General features: G+C 43.4%; 1 protein-coding gene across 1 annotated transcript in view; it reads right to left on the bottom strand.

Annotated features, from left to right (window-relative positions):
• Nucleotides 1-16,345, bottom strand: part of VSIG2 (V-set and immunoglobulin domain containing 2) — a 59,287-nt gene extending 42,942 nt beyond the window's left edge. Inside the window, exon 1 of the mRNA XM_088481852.1 lies at nt 16,209-16,345. The gene's annotated coding sequence lies outside the window, so the exon portion shown is untranslated. The remainder of the gene's footprint in view (nt 1-16,208) is intronic.
• Between the last annotated feature and the right edge of the window lie 1,512 nt (nt 16,346-17,857).

Here is a 17,857-nt window from a genome sequence, read left to right as displayed (position 1 = left end):
GTTTTACAACTGAAAAACATGGCAAACACCACTATACGTGATACGGAGCAGTTTTCCCAGAACCAGGGGGCAATGACCAGTTTTAATTTCAGAGTCATTTCATAGCCCTTGAGGCACAGCAGGCCCAGGAAAAACTTTACCCACTGTGGGGGAGATGTATCATCGGCGAAAATGCGGTAAAACCCCTGAAAATGCAGTTTTCGGGGCTTTTACCGCATTCCTCGTATGTATTAAGCAGCAGAATGTGCTGCATTCTGCTGCTTCGCGTTGCTAGCGTTATCCCCTTATGCAGTGCCCTTTATATGGTGCCCCCAGCAGTAGGCCCCCCCCATGCAGTTTTCCCAGTAGTGGTCCCCTTATGCAGGCACCCTGTAGTGATCGCCCCTATCCAGTGCCCCCTGTAGTGGCCCTTCCTATTATTGCCCCCAGTAGTGATCCCCCGAGTGCAGTGCCTCTAGTAGTAGGCCCTCTTTTATAATGCCCCCAGTGGTAGTTCCCCCCCAAGTTGTAGTCCCCAGTAGAGGTTCCCCCTCCCGATTAAGTGCCCCCAGTAGTAGCCCCCCCAGTAGAGGTCCTCCCAATAATGGCGCCCCCAGTAGCCCCCTCCTCCAGTAGAGGTCCCCCCAGTAGTAGCCACGCCCCTCCCCCGTTAGATAGGTAAAAAAAATAATAATAATAATATATATATATATATATATATATAAAAATACACTTGCCTGAATCCACGCTGCTGCTGCTCCTGCTCCTGTCCGCGACGCCGCTCCCGCCCGCCAGTCCGCCCGGGCTGGCGCGCTAAGCATTATGGGACAGACGTCATGACGTCAGTCCCATTACCCACTGCAGGAGCCGGACGGAAAGTCAGTGCAATGTACCCGGCAGAAAAGTTTCACCTATGAATGGCAGGCGGAAAAAATTGCAGAATTGGGGTTTTGGGGTGCAACGTGGCGGGAACCCCCGTGCAGCCTTCAGACAGTCCCCCAAAGGTAAACTCTGTCAAAAATTTAAAAAGAAAAAAAACACTTAAGAACACCCCAAAAAAATCACTTTCATTTTGGGGGCGAAAAAATAATAATATTGGGGGACAAAGTTAAAAAGTAGTGAACTACACTTTGGGGGGGTCCCCAAGTAAGTGTTTTTTTTCTGCATAAAAACCCTCCTGAATACTATTCTGCACCACTTATACAAAAACGCTATTTAGCAGCTATTGAGCCCATTTCAAAACACAGAATACCTTCAGCAAGCCAAATCGGGGGGTACCATAGCTAACCCCCATGTCAGAGCATCATTTGGGGGGTGTCAGGCTGATTTCCCCAAATCTGACAGGATTTTCCGCTGGTCTAAGTTTCGCCGGGTCCCGTTTTCGACTACTTTCAAATTGAATACGGGGATGCGCGTGCGATGCTTTTCCACCTGCAAAACCCGTGATGTAGGCGAAAAGTCCGGAAGGCGGCAAAGTATCGCGGGTCCGCTTAAATTGAATACGGCTCTAAGTCTTTTTATTTTACTGTTCATATATATGTATCACTTATGGTTTTCTTCTACTCTTCCTCCCTTTCATACTATGTTTATTCTATAAGTTTTAGATTACGGATATCACTGTGTATTTTACTGTGTAGTAATTTTGGATATTAAATATGTGTGACCTCATAATATGGCTCTATAATATATGTTAGATATCATACAATTTCTACATAGATACCCAGCGCCGATCATTATCATTTATTATTATTATTTATACCTTTAAACCTGCACAGGAGTGTCACGACCAGCCGGCCGATTCTCCAGATACCTCAATCTGAGAATCGCCAACTGTGACTTATGGTTACCTCAGCACGTGCGGTTACTCTAACACTGTTCTGCCACCACCAACGAAGTTAACGGGAGTCGTTAGGTTCTCCCCTTAAATCTCAATATGCACACTCACTTACATATAGGTACGTAGCTTTGACCTCACAGGCTCGTGAATTTGACAAGAACACGGAGAATACACTGAATTAAGAATGTTTAATCCGAAAAATATTTCCAAGGTTATTGATTACAGAAAAAGGTAGTACAAATATGGACAATACAAATATATCACAAATAGGTTTCAGAAAGTAAAAAGAATTAAAAATGAAAAAGAACCCAGAGTCTTTACATCTAGACTCAGTCGTGAAGGAGACACAGGAGCATTGGATTCTGGCCAGTCGTCAGCACTCTCCTTGGGCACAAGAACATATAGTCTATAGGAAGTAGGGGGTCTTGAAACAGTGTGAAGGGGTCTTTAGAAACCAATAATCAGGTAACATACCCTACATTCTTGTCATCTCCCTTCTAAAGGATTTTATATCCCATGACCTGGCTTGACCAGGTCTGACCATCTGCATTAAGGATGTATCTCTCCCCAAACTTTATGGCCTGTTGAGAGAAGAGATGGTTATCTAGATGCCTGGTTCCAGGAAGACAAATCTCCTCCAAGCTTTGTATTCCTACAGGTCAAATACAGGACACTGCCTAGAAACCATGTTGATACACACATTTATATATATATATATTTACATGACATCATTCCTGGCGATTATTCTCGGGAATAAACGCCACAAGGAGGTTTTTCGGATCTGCTACAGACTCTCTTGGACCTGACAGGTGCTTAGATTGCTCCTTGGGAAGCGCCTTGGATTTAATTTATCTAGATACTGTATTGGTCCTGTATGCACAGCCCCGAGCAGGAGATGCTGTTTGCACTATACAATTACCATCGTTGTCATGCACATAGCAGGAGACACACACACAGTCTTACACCATCGTTGTCATGCACATAGCAGGAGACACACAGTCTTACACCATCGTTATCATGCACATAGCAGGAGACACACGCACAGTCTTACACCATCGTTATCATGCACATAGCAGGAGACACACACACAGTCTTACACCATCGTTGTCATGCACATAGCAGGAGACACACGCACAGTCTTACACCATCGTTGTCATGCACATAACAGGAGACACACGCACAGTCTTACACCATCGTTATCATGCACATAGCAGGAGACACACACACTGTCTTACACCATCGTTGTCATGCACATAGCAGGAGACACACAGTCTTACACCATCGTTATCATGCACATAGCAGGAGACACACACACAGTCTTACACCATCATTGTCATGCACATAGCAGGAGACACACGCACAGTCTTACACCATCATTGTCATGCACAAAGCAGGAGACACACACAGTCTTACACCATCGTTATCATGCACATAGCAGGAGACACACGCACAGTCTTACACCATCGTTGTCATGCACATAGCAGGAGACACACACACACAGTCTTACACCATGATTGTCATGCACATAGCAGGAGACACACACACAGTCTTACACCATCGTTATCATGCACATAGCAGGAGACACACGCACAGTCTTACACCATCGTTATCATGCACATAGCAGGAGATACACGCACAGTCTTACACCATCATTGTCATGCACATAGCAGGAGACACACGCACAGTCTTACACCATCGTTATCATGCACATAGCAGGAGACACACGCACAGTCTTACACCATCATTGTCATGCACATAGCAGGAGACACACACAGTCTTACACCATCGTTATCATGCACATAGCAGGAGACACACGCACAGTCTTACACCATCGTTATCATGCACATAGCAGGAGACACACGCACAGTCTTACACCATCATTGTCATGCACATAGCAGGAGACACACACAGTCTTACACCATCGTTATCATGCACATAGCAGGAGACACACAGTCTTACACCATCGTTATCATGCACATAGCAGGAGACACACAGTCTTACACCATCGTTATCATGCACATAGCAGGAGACACACGCACAGTCTTACACCATCATTGTCATGCACATAGCAGGAGACACACACAGTCTTACACCATCGTTATCATGCACATAGCAGGAGACACACACACAGTCTTACACCATCATTGTCATGCACATAGCAGGAGACACACAGTCTTACACCATCGTTGTCATGCACATAGCAGGAGACACACACACAGTCTTACACCATCGCTGTCATGCACATAGCGGGAGACACACACAGTCTTACACCATCGTTGTCATGCACATAGCAGGAGACACATGCACAGTCTTACACCATCGTTATCATGCACATAGCAGGAGACACACACACAGTCTTACACCATCGTTGTCATGCACATAGCAGGAGACACACAGTCTTACACCATCGTTATCATGCACATAGCAGGAGACACACGCACAGTCTTACACCATCGTTATCATGCACATAGCAGGAGACACACGCACAGTCTTACACCATCATTGTCATGCACATAGCAGGAGACACACACACAGTCTTACACCATCGTTATCATGCACATAGCAGGAGACACACAGTCTTACACCATCGTTATCATGCACATAGCAGGAGACGCACACAGTCTTACACCATCGTTGTCATGCACATAGCAGGAGACACACACAGTCTTACACCATCGTTGTCATACACATAGCAGGAGACACACGCACAGTCTTACAATGTACATTTTCCTCACTACAGTGACTGTAATTTGCTGCAAATGTCACATGTATAACACATGAAATGATATATAATTTCCAGCCTCTTCACAGCAACAAAACCAACGCAGGAGACACAAGCTGGCGAATGAGCTCATATCATTACCCAGCAGTGCTGACCACCGGCAGCACGGACAGGACTTGTCAGCATAGACTGGATTTATATACTCTGCACATTTACAGCATTCACCCACTAACATCCTATATCCTGTATCACGTTTACTATCCCCAGGATAATGTCTGATCTCACTGCCATCATTATACTACAGCTTGTGTGTATACACATCACCTAGTGCACTAACCCCAGGATAATGTCTGATCTCACTGCCATCATTATACTACAGCTTGTGTGTATACACATCACCTAGTGTACTAACCCTAGGATAATGTCTGATCTCACTGCCATCATTATACTACAGCGTGTGTGTATACACGTCACCTAGTGTACTAACCCCAGGATAATGTCTGATCTCACTGCCATCATTATACTACAGCTTGTGTGTATACACATCACCTAGTGTACTATCCCCAGGATAATGTCTGATCTCACTGCCATCATTATACTACAGCTTGTGTGTATACACATCACCTAGTGTACTAACCCCAGGATAATGTCTGATCTCACTGCCATCATTATACTACAGCGTGTGTGTGTGTATACACATCACCTAGTGTACTAACCCCAGGATAATGTCTGATCTCATTGCCATCATTATACTACAGCGTGTGTGTATACACATCACCTAGTGTACTAACCCCAGGATAATGTCTGATCTCACTGCCATCATTATACTACAGCTTGTGTGTGTATACACATCACCTAGTGTACTAACCCCAGGATACTGTCTGATCTCACTGCCATCATTATACTACAGCGTGTGTGTATACACATCACCTAGTGTACTAACCCCAGGATAATGTCTGATCTCACTGCCATCATTACACTACAGCGTGTGTGTATACACATCACCTAGTGTACTAACCCCAGGATAATGTCTGATCTCACTGCCATCATTATACTACAGCGTGTGTGTATACACATCACCTAGTGTACTAACCCCAGGATAATGTCTGATCTCACTGCCATCATTATACTACAGCGTGTGTGTATACACATCACCTAGTGTACTAACCCCAGGATAATGTCTGATCTCACTGCCATCATTATACTACAGCGTGTTTGTATACACATCACCTAGTGCACTAACCCCAGGATAATGTCTGATCTCACTGCCATCATTATACTACAGCTTGTGTGTATACACATCACCTAGTGTACTAACCCCAGGATAATGTCTGATCTCACTGCCATCATTATACTACAGCTTGTGTGTATACACATCACCAAGTGTACTAGCCCCAGGATACTGTCTGATCTCACTGCCATCATTATACTACAGCGTGTGTGTGTATACACATCACCTAGTGTACTAACCCCAGGATAATGTCTGATCTCACTGCCATCATTATACTACAGCGTGTGTGTGTATACACATCACCTAGTATACTAACCCCAGGATAATGTCTGATCACACTGCCATCATTATACTACAGCGTGTGTGTGTATACACATCACCTAGTGTACTAACCCCAGGATAATGTCTGATCTCACTGCCATCATTATACTACAGCGTGTGTGTGTGTATACACATCACCTAGTGTACTAACCCCAGGATAATGTCTGATCTCACTGCCATCATTACACTACAGCGTGTGTGTATACACATCACCTAGTGTACTAACCCCAGGATAATGTCTGATCTCACTGCCATCATTACACTACAGCGTGTGTGTATACACATCACCTAGTGTACTAACCCCAGGATAATGTCTGATCTCACTGCCATCATTATACTATAGCTTGTGTGTGTATACACGTCACCTAGTGTACTATCCCCAGGATAATGTCTGATCTCACTGCTATCATTATACTACAGCGTGTGTGTATACACATCACCTAGTGTACTAACCCCAGGATAATGTCTGATCTCACTGCTATCATTATACTACAGCGTGTGTGTATACACGTCACCTAGTGTACTAACCCCAGGATAATGTCTGATCTCACTGCTATCATTATACTACAGCGTGTGTGTATACACGTCACCTAGTGTACTATCCCCAGGATAATGTCTGATCTCACTGCCATCATTATACTACAGCTTGTGTGTATACACGTCACCTAGTGTACTAACCCCAGGATAATGTCTGATCTCACTGCCATCATTATACTACAGCTTGTGTGTATACACGTCACCTAGTGTACTATCCCCAGGATAATGTCTGATCTCACGGCCATCATTATACTACAGCTTGTGTGTATACACGTCACCTAGTGCACTAACCCCAGGATAATGTCTGATCTCACTGCCATCATTATACTACAGCTTGTGTGTATACACATCACCTAGTGCACTAACCCCAGGATAATGTCTGATCTCACTGCCATCATTATACTACAGCTTGTGTGTATACACATCACCTAGTGTACTAACCCCAGGATAATGTCTGATCTCACTGCCATCATTATACTACAGCTTGTGTGTATACACATCACCTAGTGTACTAACCCAGGATAATGTCTGATCTCACTGCCATCATTATACTACAGCTTGTGTGTGTATACACGTCACCTAGTGTACTATCCCCAGGATAATGTCTGATCTCACTGCCATCATTATACTACAGCTTGTGTGTATACACATCACCTAGTGTACTAACCCCAGGATACTGTCTGATCTCACTGCCATCATTATACTACAGCTTGTGTGTATACACATCACCTAGTGTACTATCCCCAGGATAATGTCTGATCTCACTGCCATCATTATACTACAGCGTGTGTGTATACACGTCACCTAGTGTACTATCCCCAGGATAATGTCTGATCTCACTGCCATCATTATACTACAGCTTGTGTGTATACACATCACCTAGTGTACTAACCCCAGGATACTGTCTGATCTCACTGCCATCATTATACTACAGCGTGTGTGTATACACATCACCTAGTGTACTAACCCCAGGATACTGTCTGATCTCACTGCCATCATTATACTACAGCTTGTGTGTATACACATCACCTAGTGTACTATCCCCAGGATACTGTCTGATCTCACTGCCATCATTATACTACAGCTTGTGTGTATACACGTCACCTAGTGCACTAACCCCAGGATAATGTCTGATCTCACTGCCATCATTATACTACAGCTTGTGTGTATACACGTCACCTAGTGCACTAACCCCAGGATAATGTCTGATCTCACTGCCATCATTATACTACAGCGTGTGTGTATACACATCACCTAGTGTACTAACCCCAGGATAATGTCTGATCTCACTGCCATCATTATACTACAGCGTGTGTGTATACACATCACCTAGTGTACTAACCCCAGGATAATGTCTGATCTCATTGCCATCATTATACTACAGCGTGTGTGTATACACATCACCTAGTGTACTAACCCCAGGATACTGTCTGATCTCACTGCCATCATTATACTACAGCGTGTGTGTATACACATCACCTAGTGTACTAACCCCAGGATACTGTCTGATCTCACTGCCATCATTATACTACAGCGTGTGTGTGTATACACATCACCTAGTGTACTAACCCCAGGATAATGTCTGATCTCATTGCCATCATTATACTACAGCGTGTGTGTATACACATCACCTAGTGTACTAACCCCAGGATAATGTCTGATCTCATTGCCATCAATATACTACAGCGTGTGTGTATACACATCACCTAGTGTACTAACCCCAGGATAATGTCTGATCTCACTGCCATCATTATACTACAGCTTGTGTGTATACACGTCACCTAGTGCACTAACCCCAGGATAATGTCTGATCTCACTGCCATCATTATACTACAGCGTGTGTGTATACACGTCACCTAGTGCACTAACCCCAGGATAATGTCTGATCTCACTGCCATCATTATACTACAGCTTGTGTGTATACACATCACCTAGTGCACTAACCCCAGGATAATGTCTGATCTCACTGCCATCATTATACTACAGCTTGTGTGTATACACGTCACCTAGTGCACTAACCCCAGGATAATGTCTGATCTCACTGCCATCATTATACTACAGCTTGTGTGTATACACGTCACCTAGTGCACTAACCCCAGGATAATGTCTGATCTCACTGCCATCATTATACTACAGCTTGTGTGTATACACATCACCTAGTGCACTAACCCCAGGATAATGTCTGATCTCACTGCCATCATTATACTACAGCTTGTGTGTATACACATCACCTAGTGCACTAACCCCAGGATAATGTCTGATCTCACGGCCATCATTATACTACAGCTTGTGTGTATACACGTCACCTAGTGCACTAACCCCAGGATAATGTCTGATCTCACTGCCATCATTATACTACAGCTTGTGTGTATACACATCACCTAGTGCACTAACCCCAGGATAATGTCTGATCTCACTGCCATCATTATACTACAGCTTGTGTGTATACACATCACCTAGTGTACTAACCCCAGGATAATGTCTGATCTCACTGCCATCATTATACTACAGCTTGTGTGTATACACATCACCTAGTGTACTAACCCAGGATAATGTCTGATCTCACTGCCATCATTATACTACAGCTTGTGTGTGTATACACGTCACCTAGTGTACTATCCCCAGGATAATGTCTGATCTCACTGCCATCATTATACTACAGCTTGTGTGTATACACATCACCTAGTGTACTATCCCCAGGATAATGTCTGATCTCACTGCCATCATTATACTACAGCGTGTGTGTATACACATCACCTAGTGTACTAACCCCAGGATAATGTCTGATCTCACTGCCATCATTATACTACAGCTTGTGTGTATACACATCACCTAGTGTACTAACCCCAGGATAATGTCTGATCTCACTGCCATCATTATACTACAGCTTGTGTGTATACACGTCACCTAGTGTACTAACCCTAGGATAATGTCTGATCTCATTGCCATCATTATACTACAGCTTGTGTGTATACACGTCACCTAGTGCACTAACCCCAGGATAATGTCTGATCTCACTGCCATCATTATACTACAGCTTGTGTGTATACACATCACCTAGTGTACTATCCCCAGGATAATGTCTGATCTCACTGCCATCATTATACTACAGCTTGTGTGTGTATACACGTCACCTAGTGTACTAACCCCAGGATAATGTCTGATCTCACTGCCATCATTATACTACAGCTTGTGTGTATACACGTCACCTAGTGTACTAACCCCAGGATAATGTCTGATCTCACTGCCATCTTTACACTACAGCGTGTGTGTATACACGTCACCTAGTGTACTATCCCCAGGATAATGTCTGATCTCACTGCTATCATTATACTACAGCTTGTGTGTATACACATCACCTAGTGTACTAACCCCAGGATAATGTCTGATCTCACTGCTATCATTATACTACAGCGTGTGTGTATACACATCACCTAGTGTACTATCCCCAGGATAATGTCTGATCTCACTGCCATCATTATACTACAGCTTGTGTGTATACACGTCACCTAGTGCACTAACCCCAGGATAATGTCTGATCTCACTGCCATCATTATACTACAGCTTGTGTGTATACACGTCACCTAGTGTACTATCCCCAGGATAATGTCTGATCTCACTGCCATCATTATACTACAGCGTGTGTGTATACACATCACCTAGTGTACTAACCCCAGGATAATGTCTGATCTCACTGCCATCATTATACTACAGCTTGTGTGTATACACATCTCCTAGTGTACTATCCCCAGGATAATGTCTGATCTCACTGCCATCATTATACTACAGCTTGTGTGTATACACGTCACCTAGTGTACTAACCCCAGGATAATGTCTGATCTCACTGCCATCGTTATACTACAGCTTGTGTGTACTATCCCCAGGATAATGTCTGATCTCACTGCCATCATTATACTACAGCTTGTGTGTATACACATCACCTAGTGTACTATCCCCAGGATAATGTCTGATCTCACTGCCATCATTATACTACAGCTTGTGTGTATACACATCACCTAGTGTACTATCCCCAGGATAATGTCTGATCTCACTGCCATCATTATACTACAGCTTGTGTGTACTATCCCCAGGATAATGTCTGATCTCACTGCCATCATTATACTACAGCTTGTGTGTATACACATCACCTAGTGTACTAACCCCAGGATAATGTCTGATCTCACTGCCATCATTATACTACAGCTTGTGTGTATACACATCACCTAGTGTACTATCCCCAGGATAATGTCTGTTCTCACTGCCATCATTATACTACAGCTTGTGTGTACTATCCCCAGGATAATGTCTGATCTCACTGCCATCATTATACTACAGCGTGTGTGTGTATACACATCACCTAGTGTACTAACCCCAGGATAATGTCTGATCTCACTGCCATCATTATACTACAGCTTGTGTGTATACACATCACCTAGTGCACTAACCCCAGGATAATGTCTGATCTCACTGCCATCATTATACTACAGCTTGTGTGTATACACATCACCTAGTGTACTAACCCTAGGATAATGTCTGATCTCATTGCCATCATTATACTACAGCTTGTGTGTATACACGTCACCTAGTGTACTAACCCCAGGATAATGTCTGATCTCACTGCTATCATTATACTACAGCGTGTGTGTATACACGTCACCTAGTGTACTAACCCCAGGATAATGTCTGATCTCACTGCCATCATTATACTACAGCTTGTGTGTATACACATCACCTAGTGTACTATCCCCAGGATAATGTCTGATCTCACTGCCATCATTATACTACAGCTTGTGTGTATACACATCACCTAGTGTACTAACTCCAGGATAATGTCTGATCTCACTGCCATCATTATACTACAGCGTGTGTGTGTATACACATCACCTAGTGTACTAACCCCAGGATAATGTCTGATCTCACTGCCATCATTATACTACAGCTTGTGTGTATACACATCACCTAGTGCACTAACCCCAGGATAATGTCTGATCTCACTGCCATCATTATACTACAGCTTGTGTGTATACACGTCACCTAGTGTACTAACCCTAGGATAATGTCTGATCTCATTGCCATCATTATACTACAGCTTGTGTGTATACACGTCACCTAGTGCACTAACCCCAGGATAATGTCTGATCTCACTGCCATCATTATACTACAGCTTGTGTGTATACACGTCACCTAGTGTACTAACCCCAGGATAATGTCTGATCTCACTGCCATCATTATACTACAGCTTGTGTGTATACACATCACCTAGTGTACTATCCCCAGGATAATGTCTGATCTCACTGCCATCATTATACTACAGCTTGTGTGTATACACATCACCTAGTGCACTAACCCCAGGATAATGTCTGATCTCACTGCCATCATTATACTACAGCTTGTGTGTATACACGTCACCTAGTGTACTAACCCTAGGATAATGTCTGATCTCATTGCCATCATTATACTACAGCTTGTGTGTATACACATCACCTAGTGTACTAACCCCAGGATAATGTCTGATCTCACTGCCATCATTATACTACAGCTTGTGTGTATACACGTCACCTAGTGTACTAACCCCAGGATAATGTCTGATCTCACTGCCATCATTATACTACAGCTTGTGTGTATACACGTCACCTAGTGTACTAACCCCAGGATAATGTCTGATCTCACTGCCATCATTATACTACAGCTTGTGTGTATACACATCACCTAGTGTACTATCCCCAGGATAATGTCTGATCTCACTGCCATCATTATACTACAGCTTGTGTGTATACACGTCACCTAGTGTACTATCCCCAGGATAATGTCTGATCTCACTGCCATAATTATACTACAGCTTGTGTGTATACACATCACCTAGTGTACTATCCCCAGGATAATGTCTGATCTCACTGCCATCATTATACTACAGCTTGTGTGTATACACATCACCTAGTGTACTAACCCCAGGATAATGTCTGATCTCACTGCCATCATTATACTACAGCTTGTGTGTGTATACACATCACCTAGTGTACTAACCCCAGGATAATGTCTGATCTCACTGCCATCATTATACTACAGCTTGTGTGTATACACATCACCTAGTGTACTAACCCCAGGATAATGTCTGATCTCACTGCCATCATTATACTACAGCTTGTGTGTGTATACACGTCACCTAGTGTACTAACCCCAGGATAATGTCTGATCTCACTGCCATCATTATACTACAGCGTGTGTGTATACACGTCACCTAGTGCACTAACCCCAGGATAATGTCTGATCTCACTGCCATCATTATACTACAGCGTGTGTGTATACACATCACCTAGTGTACTAACCCCAGGATAATGTCTGATCTCACAGCCATCATTATACTACAGCGTGTGTGTATACACATCATCTAGTGTACTAACCCCAGGATAATGTCTGATCTCATTGCCATCATTATACTACAGCTTGTGTGTATACACATCACCTAGTGTACTAACCCCAGGATAATGTCTGATCTCACTGCCATCATTATACTACAGCTTGTGTGTATACACGTCATCTAGTGTACTAACCCCAGGATAATGTCTGATCTCACTGCCATCATTATACTACAGCTTGTGTGTATACACATCACCTAGTGTACTAACCCCAGGATAATGTCTGATCTCACTGCCATCATTATACTACAGCTTGTGTGTATACACATCACCTAGTGTACTAACCCCAGGATAATGTCTGATCTCACTGCCATCATTATACTACAGCGTGTGTGTATACACATCACCTAGTGTACTAACCCCAGTATAATGTCTGATCTCATTGCCATCATTATACTACAGCTTGTGTGTATACACGTCACCTAGTGTACTATCCCCAGGATAATGTCTGTTCTCACTGCCATCATTATACTACAGCTTGTGTGTACTATCCCCAGGATAATGTCTGATCTCACTGCCATCATTATACTACAGCTTGTGTGTACTATCCCCAGGATAATGTCTGATCTCACTGCCATCATTATACTACAGCTTGTGTGTACTATCCCCAGGATAATGTCTGATCTCATTGCCATCATTATACTACAGCTTGTGTGCATACACGTCACCTAGTGTACTAACCCCAGGATAATGTCTGATCTCACTGCCATCATTATACTACAGCTTGTGTGTATACACGTCACCTAGTGTACTAACCCCAGGATAATGTCTGATCTCACTGCCATCATTATACTACAGCGTGTGTATACACGTCACCTAGTGTACTATCCCCAGGATAATGTCTGATCTCACTGCCATCATTATACTACAGCTTGTGTGTATACACATCACCTAGTGTACTAACCCCAGGATAATGTCTGATCTCACTGCCATCATTATACTACAGCGTGTGTGTGTATACACATCACCTAGTGTACTATCCCCAGGATAATGTCTGATCTCACTGCCATCATTATACTACAGCTTGTGTGTATACACATCACCTAGTGTACTATCCCCAGGATAATGTCTGTTCTCACTGCCATCATTATACTACAGCTTGTGTGTACTATCCCCAGGATAATGTCTGATCTCACTGCCATCATTATACTACAGCTTGTGTGTATACACATCACCTAGTGTACTATCCCCAGGATAATGTCTGTTCTCACTGCCATCATTATACTACAGCTTGTGTGTACTATCCCCAGGATAATGTCTGATCTCACTGCCATCATTATACTACAGCTTGTGTGTATACACATCACCTAGTGTACTAACCCCAGGATAATGTCTGATCTCATCATTACACTACAGCTTGTGTGTATACACATCACCTAGTGTACTATCCCCAGGATAATGTCTGATCTCACTGCTATCATTATACTACAGCTCGGAAATGCCGACCAACGATGGTCACCGATCCATCGGTAGATTGGTGAAATTCTACACGTTGAAAGCCACCAATTTGGAAATCAAAATCATATTTTGATCGTGATCGGCCAATCAGTGAAATCCAACATGTTGCATTTTACAGATCCTCCGACCCGGCACCTGGAGATTGTGACAATCAGTCGCTGGTGTATGGGGGCCTTTAAGCAGACAAACTAGCTCTGTAGTCTATACACTCCTGATTATGTATTATGTATAGGTAAGATAATGTGTGTGATCGGTGACTTAAATCAACCCCCAATCACCTCCCATAAAAGCTCCCATACACCAGAGACTGATTGCCGCAATCCTGCGATCCCTAGATGCCAGCGTCGGAGGATTAATGAATCCACCATGTTGGTTTTCACCGATTTGCCAATCTCGATCAAAATATGAATGTGATTTGCAAACTGGTGACTTTTAACTAGGGATGTGCAGGCTCGGATAGGTTCGAGTTTGCACGTGGAGTTCGGATTTTTCCCTCCAAAAAAACGGAACTCAGAACGAGGCAAAACGTCATCTTACATGGACGAACATCATCATTCCTGGACAAAAGACCAGGAATGATGATGTTCGTCCATGTAAGATGACGTTTTGCCTCGTTCTGAGTTCCGTTTTTTTGGAGGGAAAAATCCGAACTCCACGTGCAAACTCGAACCTATCCGAGCCTGCACATCCCTACTTTTAACATGTAGAAACCATCGGATCAGTGACCAACGATGGCTGCCGGTCAACATTTCCAACTGGCGTATTGCTGTTTCCGATTCGGGATCGGACAATCTGTCGCCTGGTGTATGGGCTCCTAAGGGCAAGCAATAACATGCACACAAACACACAATGCAAATCATCTATGAAATAATACAGCACTTTCTTTATGCAGTTTATAATCTGTGTCTGCTGCAGACAAGGTATTACATAAGGACCTTGTATTACTTAAATATAAATGTTAATAATAATATTTGATGAAAAGCAACAATTTTTCAAAACAAGTGATCTGGAAAAAGGTTACAGTTACATCATACAAATGTATTCTCTTTATATAGTGTAACGTCAAATAAAACAAAAAAAGTGTAAACTTGTTTTAATTACTAAACAAACATATTTATAGATTGCAAAAGTCCTGATAACCATTATAAAAATACTCCTAAAATCATCCTAGAGAAGAGGTTCTCAAACTCGGTCTCCTCAGGCCCCCATGCAGGTGCACAGGTGTATTCATTACTCACTGACACATTTTAAATAATCCACAGATGGAGCTAATTATTTCACTGTGAGGAGACCTGGAAAACATGCTGTGTTTGGGGTCCTGAGGACCGAGTTAGAGAACCTGTTGCCTAGAGCAGGATCTTGTATAAAGAGGTCGCGTGAGTAATTGACTGAAGTCCTATTGTGTACAATAAATGTGTTTCAGTGATTTTAAAAATAAACACGGCTCCACAGATTTTAAGTGCTTGTCCAAACAAGAGCTTCATCGTGAAGATCAAAGAACATTTAGTACAAATACAAGAAAAATGTTATTGAAATGCATTTGTCAGGTGAACTATAAAAGAGCACTGTTTCCCACTAATTGTACGAAATGAAGGAGAATATGGGGGCATCTGAAAATAGCATAGACACTGCAGAATATTGCTGAAAGAGTTCAGAATAATGGCATTTGATGTATTGACTTTTATTTATTTTTTTAAGATGTCTTACCTTATGTGCTTCAGTACAACGTTAACATTTTACATAATTTGATCCTGATACAATACCCTGGCAATGTCACTCTGAAAGACTCAGCAATAGCCCCCTGCAGACACTCATGTAATGTAAGGTGCATCCAGAGCTGAATGTATGTTCTGTGTAACATGATGACATGGCTGAGTGTCTGTGCTGCCATCTGGTGGCAGATCTTCAAAACTGCGTCCCCGTTATACAGCTAATGTGAAGTCTCAGCTACAGTCACACACGTTGAAGGTGGCATTTTGTGATATCACCTATATTCGTACAGATGAAACATTTCTTTTACATGAAATGCGTGGAATCGCACGCTAGTGGTGACCATCTATGGCTCCGCCATCAATGGTCTATGGTTTTATACCAACGATGGCGAGCCATCGATAGGTTGTGCATGTGTAAAATTCACCATTGGGCCCAGCTATCAATATTATACAATCGGTGGCTGGCCATCGATGGTGAAACCACTCACCATCAGCCTCGGACCATTGATGGTTTGCGAAATGATCTATGATCTAGGGATGAACACCGATGTTCACAATCGATGGTACTATTGGTTATTAACATCGATAGCATATAACAATCAACATGGAAACAATCGATGATTTGACACACTGATGCTCAGCCCTGTCCTAGTAGTTCCTGTCAATGTGCCAATCAGATTAGGTGGAGGGGCTTCGCGTGTCCCAGTGCCAGAGATCAAAAAAAGAAAATGCATTGTGGGTCTCTGAGCCATCGATTGCAAATACATCGACCATCGGTTATTAACTATTTATGTTTGGTAATCATCGACGGTCATCCTTACTATCATGGTCAACGCTACCACAGACAAAGATGGCGGCATAGTCACCGGGTGTTAAAGTATGCGTGTTTTGCTAGCAGAGCTGGGCAGATTGGGGTGTCTTAGTGGCCTCAGGTGCAAACAGAGATAGATGAGTGGGTGCTAGTGGTCTCAGGTGTACACAGGGATAGAGGGGTGTGTCCTAATGGCCTCAGGTGTACACAGGGATAGAGGGGTGTGTCCTAATGGCCTCAGGTGCACACAGATAGAGGGGTGTGTCCTAATGGCCTCAGGTGCACACAGATAGAGGGGTGTGTCCTAATGGCCTCAGGTGTACACAGGGATAGAGGGGTGTGTCCTAATGGCCTCAGGTGCACACAGATAGAGGGGTGTGTCCTAATGGCCTCAGATGCACACAGATAGAGGGGTGTGTCCTAATGGCCTCAGGTGCAAATAGATAGATGGGTGTGTCCTAATGGCCTCAGGTGCACACAGAGATAGATGGGTATGTTCTAATGGCCTCAGGTGCACACAGAGATAGAGGGGTATGTCCTAATGGCCTCAGGTGCAAACAGAGATAGATGAGTGGGTGCTAGTGGTCTCAGGTGTACACAGGGATAGAGGGGTGTGTCCTAATGGCCTCAGGTGCACACAGATAGAGGGGTGTGTCCTAATGGCCTCAGGTACACACAGAGATAGAGGGGTGTGTCCTAATGGCCTCAGGTGCACACAGATAGATGGGTATGTCCTAATGGCCTCAGGTGCACACAGAGATAGAGGGGTGTGTCCTAATGGCCTCAGGTGCACACAGAGATAGAGGGGTGTGTCCTAATGGCCTCAGGTGCAC

This window comes from Taudactylus pleione, unplaced genomic scaffold, assembly GCF_031769625.1.
Source record: "Taudactylus pleione unplaced genomic scaffold, aTauple2 ptg000278l, whole genome shotgun sequence".
In the NCBI taxonomy this organism is placed as follows: Eukaryota; Metazoa; Chordata; class Amphibia; order Anura; family Myobatrachidae; genus Taudactylus; species Taudactylus pleione.
Note: the sequence above shows the minus strand (reverse complement) of the source record. Positions and strands in the feature narration are given on the sequence as shown.